This window comes from Gavialis gangeticus, unplaced genomic scaffold (assembly GCF_001723915.1).
Source record: "Gavialis gangeticus isolate Ggan-Ray unplaced genomic scaffold, GavGan_comp1, whole genome shotgun sequence".
Taxonomy (NCBI): domain Eukaryota; kingdom Metazoa; phylum Chordata; order Crocodylia; family Gavialidae; genus Gavialis; species Gavialis gangeticus.
In genome coordinates, this window is record NW_017728995.1 from 58369471 (window position 1) to 58379070 (window position 9600).

Genomic DNA, 9600 nt, shown 5'->3' on the forward strand with positions numbered 1-9600 from the left:
CCCCCCCCCCAGACATGAGCTTCGTTACCCTCCAGAATCCATTTCAGTTGAACCCACATGGGTTACTCTTCACCTAGTACATAGCTTGCCCAGTTCCTGTGCCTCTTTATTAAACTGTACAGGTAATTATATCTTTGCCTTTTTACATCAAAATGTAGATACCACCTAAAGCAAAGAAACTTAATAAGCCTGGAGATGCCACATCATCAGCTCTGTGTCATCCCACACTCCTTGCCATGAGAATTCTCAATTGAGAAGACCTGTCAGTGGGGTAAGGGTATCAGAAGAGGGTGCTGAGTTTTGGTCTGGTATCTTCAGAAAGTTATCATTTGGCATTAAGTAGTTCAGAATTCCACAGCACACGACACTGCTGTGTTACTGTCACCCTTGCAACTGTCTTTGAGGTTTTCCTGTGACTCAAATTATAGGTGCAGTTTGGTCACATTGTCTGAACTGCTTCCTGTCTGTGAACACGATACTGTGTAAATTACTCTGAATTCCTTGATTCGGCTTTTACCTGTCTTCTGAATTTCTTTTCAATTCCTTGTCCGTGTTTTTACAGCTCTGCTTGTACTGCTTGCCAACCTGTCTCTGCTCTTCTTATTCCTCATCCCTCCTATACTCCTCTCCCTAGGTCATATCACCTTTTTCTCCTTTCTTCCCCTCAGCTTTTTACCCCTTTCCTTGCTGCCTTATCTGTCTTCTAGGCCACCTTGGATATTTGAGAAAATGTCCCAAAGTCTAGAATGTCATATGGAGGTTGCAGAATCCATCATTAGGTATTCTGTTCTGAACAAATGTCATGTAATCATGTATCAGCAGCAATAGCATGTGACATCTCATCTGCAACCAGCCATTCACCACTAAAGTCAAATAGGAGATGCTCATATACCATTTGGTTTGACTATGTCCTACACCCAGATCTCCAACTGAAGTCTATCAGCATTTCTGTGCACTGCTGAAAAAATGTGTCTTTGGTCTGGATTTGGACAGTTTTGGGTTCTTCTGTTCCATGACAATGATGCTGGGACTTTGGCACCAGACTAGGTTCAGCTGAATGTGTCTAGTAAATTTGTCATAGCAGGGGTGCCACAACCTTGGTATCAGAGCTGGTTAGCCAGATAAAACCATAACATGGATGCTGCCAGTCAGGCATAGACCTGCTTTGGCAAGTGGATCTCTTTAAGTCAATATTGTACTTATAAAACAGCCAGACTTCTTCAACTCTGCCTCAGGAACCTTGCTAGTAGTCAGCAGGGGTGCTTTGAGACAGGGTTGCTGTTTTTGCAGGTTGGTCTTCAAAGTTAATACTGCATCAGTTATTGCTGACTACTCAGCTGGATTGAAGGAGCCTTCTTGGCAGCGAGGTGATCCCTAGCATGGACAGGCATGTTTCCTCAGATTAAAAAAAAAAAAAAAGCCTGCTCAAATAACTGTTCCAAATCACTGAAACCAGAAAATAGCCTGGAAAGTGCTGAACAGAAGAGAATGTCATCTGAACTGCCTCAGTCTCTGACAGTAAAAATAAACCCAAGAGCTTTAAGCCATTTCCTGTTTTTATAACCCTGCCCAAGAGGAGAGGCAAGTGGCCCTGACAACCTCTGTTTTTCAAATAATCTGTATCTTAATTCTGAATACCTCAGTCCCATAGGTGGCAGTAGGCAGAAACCACTTATAAAAGAGTTTTGCATTATACATATTGTGTCAGTTTGGTGCCTGTGTTTCACCCCAAAGGCAGATAGGAGTTGTCAGTATTGCCTGCACTCTTTAAAGATTACACAAAATCATGTAGCTTTAAAGTCCTCAGGGGCCTCCATAAGAGCCACCTATTACTGCTGAGGGAACTTGCTGAATCATTGCGGCTTTGATCACCCTTATAGCATAACACCAAGGTTGCAGGTTCAACCCTTGCTTAAACTAGATCACCATTTCTCAACCCATAGGTCATGACCCAAAAGTGGGTTGTAAGAATATTTCTAAGGTCACATGCCTGTGCCAGAAAAACATGCAGAAGTGCAGGTGTCCTCTTGCAGGCTGACAGCATTGCAGCATGCAAGGGGAAGTCTGTACTTCTGCAGTGTTCCAGCCTGCAAGTGGTTGCTTGGAGTGGCCAGGACGCAGCAAGGCTGGGCCATGGGAGGAGCCCCAGCAGTTGGATGAAGGTGCAGGGGGGGAGGGTTGGAGGGCCAGGGCTTGGGGGCTGTGGGTTGGGACAAGCCATTGATCTTGGCAAATGGGTTCTGGTATGGAAAAAGTTTGAGAACCACTGGACTAGATGATCTTGAGGTCCTTCCAGCCTTATTAATCTATGAATTCAACCCTGGTCATGCTCCATTTGTCAGCTAGTGTCACCCATGATTTAGGTTCCCCTGGTAATTGAGAGGCTATGGCTGTGTATGAGGCTGCAGCTTCAACTCTAGTAGTCTTTTCCAGTTGGAGCCTACGGCTGTTAGTGGCAAATGGTGGCATTCACTTGTACTGAATTGGGCTCAAAAAGGTTTAAAAAGCAGAGGTGCTTTAAGATTATGACTGCGATTCACACCCAGGATCAAATTGCTCACCTTGGCCAGATCCAGATGTGAAGGTACATGTGGTTTTTGGTGCTGTAAGCCTCTTTGTGGCACCAGAAACCACACCCAGCATACTAAAATGTGCCCTGCACTTCAAGTTTGCTACTGAGAAATCCTGGTAGCAAAAAAATCAAAAAACAACAAACCGTGCCAAAAAAAGCACAGCGCAAGCTCCAGGACTGTGCGCCAGCAGGCTCGGAGGCTTGGTCCTCCCAGGAGACATGCTGGTTGCTGGCCAGAGCATCTCTTCTCCTTTAGTTGTCCCCCAGCTCCTCCAACACACTAGGAGCCAGGACAAGTAGGAAAATAGCAGTTTCCCCAAAGTGGGGCATTTTGCATGCACCAAAGTTCATGTGCAGAGGTGTGCACAGCAGCAAAAAGCAGTAGCACAAATTTGTGCCACTGTTATTTTTGCTGTGGCAAACGCACACTCCTGCACATACATGCTCATCTGGACATGCCCCGAGTATTAAAAACAAAGGTGTGCTGGGCCCTGACTTTGAACAGTCTGGGTCATAGGAGGAAATGGGTAATGTCATTGTCCGCCGGCTTGTACTAGCACAGCTCTCTTTACCATTTATTTTGACTTCAGAGGTTTCTGAGGCTGCTGAAACTGTTTCCAGTGGGAAGCAGCTATAGTCATTCAACAAGCCAAGGAACACATTGTTAGATGAATGGTATGTGGGAATTTGATTCATATTGCATGTCACAAAGAATAATTCTGAATATGTTTGGAGTATGGTTACTGATCCTTGTTAAATAGTTTGATGTAATGCTAATATGAGTTATTTTGTTAAAAAACGGGTTTGATGGCATGGAAGCATAAGCTAGCAATGACTACACCATTTCTAAAGGTCATGGAAATAAATGTTAATTGCATGATTTAAGGCTATATCTACAGCTTCACCTGTGGCTGGATTCTTCCCTACCAATTCCCCTGGTGTGATTTAGGTTGCAGCCACTTGCTTGATAGAGCAAGTGAGCTTACCCATAAACATCTGAGCCATCAGCAATTGGCATATCCTACAGATAATACTAGAGTTCTCCTTTTGATCCCTTGTTATGCTGTTGCAGTAATGGAAGCTGGTGGCTTTGTTTCACTCCTGGTGAAAAAGCTAAGGGAGGGAGGGAGACTTTGGGATAGGTGCAGTCACTGCATGTAAGAGGACTTCATTAGTAAATCTTTGCAGAGAGAAGATTAGTAACTGCCAATCTACTAGTTTGCTGCTGGATACTCAAGTAAAGGAACTATAACATGGAAAAGATGTGCCGGTGTAATATGTGATTGTTTTTGCTGCTATTATACCATGTAACAAGAGTAGGGAGGCAAAGAACCCACTTAGATGCACTGAGGGGTGAATTTTTTAGAACCTTGTTGGCCAACAAAGCCTGGCAGCACACTTGCTGACACTTTGACTAGGCTCCCTAATTTTCTTCAATTTCTTTTCAGAAAAGCAATGCCTTTAGACTGACAAAATGCTATTATACAGTCCTCTTCACTGGGCTGAATGCAGCTAGCTTGTTGCCATTGTTACCAAGGTAGCTTATTGTTGGCATGATCCTCAGATGCTTCTTTCCTATCAGTAGATATGTGATTGCCTTTGGGATTGCTTTTGCATATGGAGAGTCTGTTGTGTGCAGCCCTTCATTTCAGGAGAGAGTGGGAGAGCATTCAGTCATGCTGAATACATTTGTTGGAGTCAACAGTTTATTCTTTGTGCTGTCTCTGCCAAAGGCCAGATCCCGAGCATGCGGGATAATCTCTTTCCTATCTACTGTTTAATGACTTGAAGGCTAAATACAGACAGTCAAAAAGCCTGAGGCTGAGTCCATTCAGTCTTCACAGGTTAGTCTCAGTTGTGTAGATTGAACCGATAAGCAAGTGAACAGACGTTCACTTTTGACTCTGAAAATGCAGCTACATGTCTGCAGTGGCTCAGGCCAGAAGCTGGGGGAAGCACTAGAGTATACATCCCTGCTGGCTGGAGCAGACAGCTTGGGCCAAGGCTAGCCCACTCACCCTGCTGTTGGCACTGGATTTAGGACCCAGCCCTTATACCTTTGTTCTGGGCAAGCACAACCCTCACACCGACCATTAAGCAATCCTATATGTACCAATCTTAGGGCTGTCATCAGAGTCAAAGTACATCTGGTCAGGAAGCAGACTCCATTCTAAAGCTCTTTCTTAGGTGTCAGCTGTCTGGCGGTGGGATGCTGAGGGCCCACAGCCCTCTCCAGTGGGGTGCATGAGACAGGCTGCTGGTGTGGCCTTGGGGGACAGGGGTGGGAACAGGGATCCTTCTCAGGGAGCAAGATGGGGGGGAGGAGGAGGAGGGACGAGGAGGAACAGGGAGGGACACTTTGTTAATCTCAAGTCTCTGCTTTTGTATTCTTCTTCCCCCTGATGACTCTTCATCCATGGCTATCTCTGGTTCGTTGTCTGTCTGTGGTCACACATCCAGGTAGCCTTCTGGGCCTTCTAATTTGGTCTGATTCCCCAAAACCTGGACTCAGCCCCCTCCCCCGGCCTTGTAGTTGGTGTCACTTACCTTGTGTTATGGGACAGTATGGTACATACTTCCTTGGTTCCCAGGCTTTGTGTCCTTGTTGTGTTCAACCTGTCTGCCTTGAAGGCTGTGATCTCATGTTATGGCACGTCCCCCTCAGTTCTCAGGCTGTGTCCATCTGTTGTCCTTGTTGTGTTAGACAACCTGTCTGCCCTCAGGGCTATGAGAGAGTGTGTGTGTCAGACCCAAGCTCTTTAGAAATTAATTACCCTGCTGCCCTGCTTGAACCCTTAAAATACATTTATTATATTGGAATTACATAAGCCAATTCCAAAAAACTCAGACCTTTAAATACTGTTTCTAAGCCAACACCTATGAGGAGGGGATTTGTCGGGGAGACAAAGCATCCTGGGATGCTGAGGGTCTGTGAGTTAACTTGAATATGGAGGGGACCTGGGACACAAGTTCAATAAAGTGGTTTAACCTAAATCAGTTAAGTCTGATACCACATCCATCCAGATTTATCTTAAACCAGTTTTGGCCATTTTGAAAATGGTTTGTGCACTGAACTTCTGTTGTGTTACAGATTTGAACCAGTTGCTGATCGCTTATACTGGTTTATGTGTAATTTTATGTGTAGCCTACAAGGCAGTCTGAGCTTTTGGTAGCGAAGACACTGGAAGGTTTTCTGTGGGGAATGTTGCTCTTAGTTCCCCCATAGTGATCTCCTCCATCCAACCCAGTTCTGCCCCTCAATTGCCAGGTTTTGTGTTCCAGTTGTCTGCTGCAGTGACTGGATTTGTGTTGCAATCTGCTTTGTGGGAGAAGAAATCTGGATGTGTTATCCACAAAGAATCTCTGATCTCCTGCTGGGCATATTCTACCTGTATTATCCTGTGACTGGATGGCAACCTGCAGCCCACTTTCTGTAGGTAGAAGAGAGCGAGCCCATTCCTGTTCTCTCAGTACATTTTCTTTTACTACTTTGCACTGATTTGATGCTCTACTACTACCAGTTTGGAAAAATGTAGTCAGACTTCCAATACCTATGTTGAGATTGGCTAGGAGAGATCAAAAGTCAGTTAATGCCCCCCTCTGTGGCTGTGTCTTGTTCATTTTCATGCTGATGAGTGGAAAAGGCAGTTGAAAATGAAGTGGAGCTTAATTGATACAACAAAGGGATAGACGAGTTGAAATGTTGCCTGGACACTTGGCCAGATGCCTGATAGGCTATTTTTGGAATCGGCCTCAAATTTGTGCCTGTAAGTACCATGTATGAACACACTCACCACAATTCATGTGGGTGAAATTCATTTTTGGAGCTGTGAGCCAGCACGTATTCTCTCTGCTCATCAACCTTTTGGGGGCTAAACTAATCCCATGGCATGATTTAGATCTGCTGTAAATTACACCAGCTAGACCAAACACCTGAAGACCTCTCTGCAATCAGGAATTGCCAGTCCCTTTTAGTAATGCCTTGTATCACTGTGAAGCTGAGAGAAATCAGTGGTGCAGGGGTAGCTGTGCCAACTGGGCCAACACATCTGGGTGTGCTCTTTGCACTGTGGGATTCCCAGCTGTCCTGTTCAGAGGTTCTGCAATGACTCCCTTTTTGCCTCCATAGTAATGCAGGGGTGACAGAACCTGTCACTCAGCAACTTCAGCTTCTGCTCTTGAAACTTTGTTTCTACACACTGAAATCCATCATGGATGAAGCATGTTCCTGAAGCTGGAAATGCTCCCAAAATATCCTTGTACTAGAATAATTTATTGTAATATACATCCATTGTGTTTTATAACAAACAAAACATCAGTTGTGTTTTGTGACAAACGTGCATGAAAGGTCCTGTTCCACCCTGAGCGATGATGACTCTACAGAGCAATGCTGTACCAGCAGAGGGCAGTGTTGTTAATCCATAGCTGTTTCTTCTGCTCATGAGGCTCACGAGGCTCACTGCAGTAATAAGGAGAGCAGTCAAAGTGGTAGAGCATTATTTAGCAGCTGAAGCCTGTAAAGAGCACAGAACACTTTAGCTGCAATGCTCCTGGGACAACCAGCCATGTTTTGGGTCAAGATAAGTTTATTCCTGCTGTGCTGTGGGACACCACATTGCAGGAAGAGGCTTACGCTCATTTACACTCCTCAGCTGGAAGCTATGAGAAGTGTCCACTCACTTTTCATTGCACCCTGCCAGGAGGATCAGGCCCATAATTGTGTTCATCCAAGGATCTCAAAGCATGTGGCCTTAATGGAGCCTCCACACAATCTTATGGGAACTTGGTATTATACACACTGCAGAAGGCTTGCTTTCTAGTTTTCACCAGCACACATTTCTGCCTTAGTACTTTTCACAGAACTGATGAATTAGAGGCAGAAAGACAGCAGGCTCCTTGCCCATGATCTCTCTGCTTACCAGTCCTATGCTATTCGTCTGGCTTCTATTACTTTTTGTGCTGTGACAGGCAAGTAGCAAAGAGGCCAAGCTAGAAATGTAGAGGTCATAGAAGCAGCAAGAACTATCGCCTTTCAAAGGGCTTTCAGTTCCAAGCATATTACAGCATGATGTGTAAGAGTAGATGAAGCCCCCTCCACTTCCTCCCTTTTGATTACAGGACTGAGGCCTTTGGAATTAACTGCTGGGTTTTTTCTTTTTGCTGAATGCCAAATGTCTTTCTTCTGAATGCAATTAATTGTTGTGAATATGTTAATGAGGACATGACACTAATGAACTGAAGCTTGAGACAGCTTTCTCTTTAGCCACTTACGATGCATCTTGTATAATCTGTGCTGTTTCAAAACTGGGCCTTTGATTGAAACAGCTGCAGAATCAAAGAGTTGTAAAAGTCGGCACAAAAGTCCTTTTAGAGGCAAAGCAACCAGGCATCTCATTTTCACTTGACCTACCTAAGCCAGATGCAACCCCAGAATTTTGGAGGTCAGAGGCTAGTGTAGTAACTAGCAACAGCAAAACTTTAATCCAGTGTGAGCGTTTCACATTCCTCCAAACAAGCAAAAGATGCTTAGAAATTGTGAGCTGACTGCCTGCAACATTTGCAAAGGCCATTTTTGCACTGTCTGAGCATCTCTACAGCAGGTGGTATGAAAAATTTCATTCCTATTTTAGACATATTCCTGATCCCAGCAATATTTCCTACTCTTACTTTTTGGAACCCCTAGCATGAATGAATTTGTAAAGTGAATCCAATGTAAACTAATACACTGTAGGAGCAGAATCTCCAGCCAGATTTTTATTATTGTTGCTGCTGTTCTGTAAAAACCAAATGTGCTCCCAGGCTGAGACTTTGTATGCTGAGGTTCAGACAAAAGCAACTTGGACACCTGAGTTTGTCCCTGGGAGATCTGGTTCCTGATGCAAATACCTACACATGCTTCTACGGTTGGAAAGCCAGTTCCTATTTGTCAATATAACACATCCAACTATCCTGTTACAAAAGTGTTGTTGTTTTTTTCAGTGTTGTGGCACTGCAGCTCTCATAACTAATTACTTACCAGGGGGAATCATTTGCTTTTTGTATGTATTCTGATTGAATAGACACTCGGCCTTGTCTGCCCTTTATGGGACTGTTCTAAAACCTACAGAAGTCAATGGGAGCCTTCCCACTGTCTTCGCTGGGCTCTGGGTCAGGCCCTATTCACATTTAATGACTCAGTTCATGCAGAGCTCATTAGATGATTGAGGTATAAATTTAGAATGCAGCAGCAGCAATAGAGAAGGGTGTTTTACTTTCAGTAGCAAGAAATTGTTTCCTCTTTGTAATGCTCCCAACTTTCTAATATCGTTACTAGGTTCTGCTGCATAGCAAAAGAATACTTATCGCCAAGGCTCACTTAAAGGTCAATGTGAACCATCTAATCAATGAAGTGTGAGAAGCTATGTTACATATGAGGAGTAACATAGTATCACATTGAAAGACACTTTATTTATAATAATGCACAATAAATCCTTTTTCCAGACTGTTTTCATCCTCATGCAAAGAGGTAGATCCTCTATGTCTAGTCCTGGAACAATTGTAGAGGTTCTCTAGAAGAGAACATCTAGCTTCTCAGGGCTGTTTTAACCATTACATGTTTAACCTTCTCTTAGTTCTTAAGCTGTAGACCCACTGGCCGCTTTCATTTGCTGGTTCCTGGTCCTCCAGTCTGCTCCTAGAGTCTGTTCCTTTGGTGTTTCAGCAGCTGCCATATCCTGAAACCTATGGAAAGACCCTTGTTGGCTTCAGAAGCTTTGGAACTGACACTTAGGCTTCCTCTTCAAGTGCAGGTAAAGGCATAATTGGATCTAATGCATGGTTTGAGCAATCACACCTTCTGCCATGCTATGCATACATGAAAGAAGGTGTGATTGTGGGATCACACAGTAGATTCAATTGCTTGTCATTGCAGGGGGAGAGCCCAATCCTGGGCTCTCCCCCTGCATTGGCAAAAGCAGACTTCCATAGCTGGGAGCTCCCCTTGCTGAGGGGGCTCCCAGCCATGGGGGCCACATGCAGCTGGGGCCAAG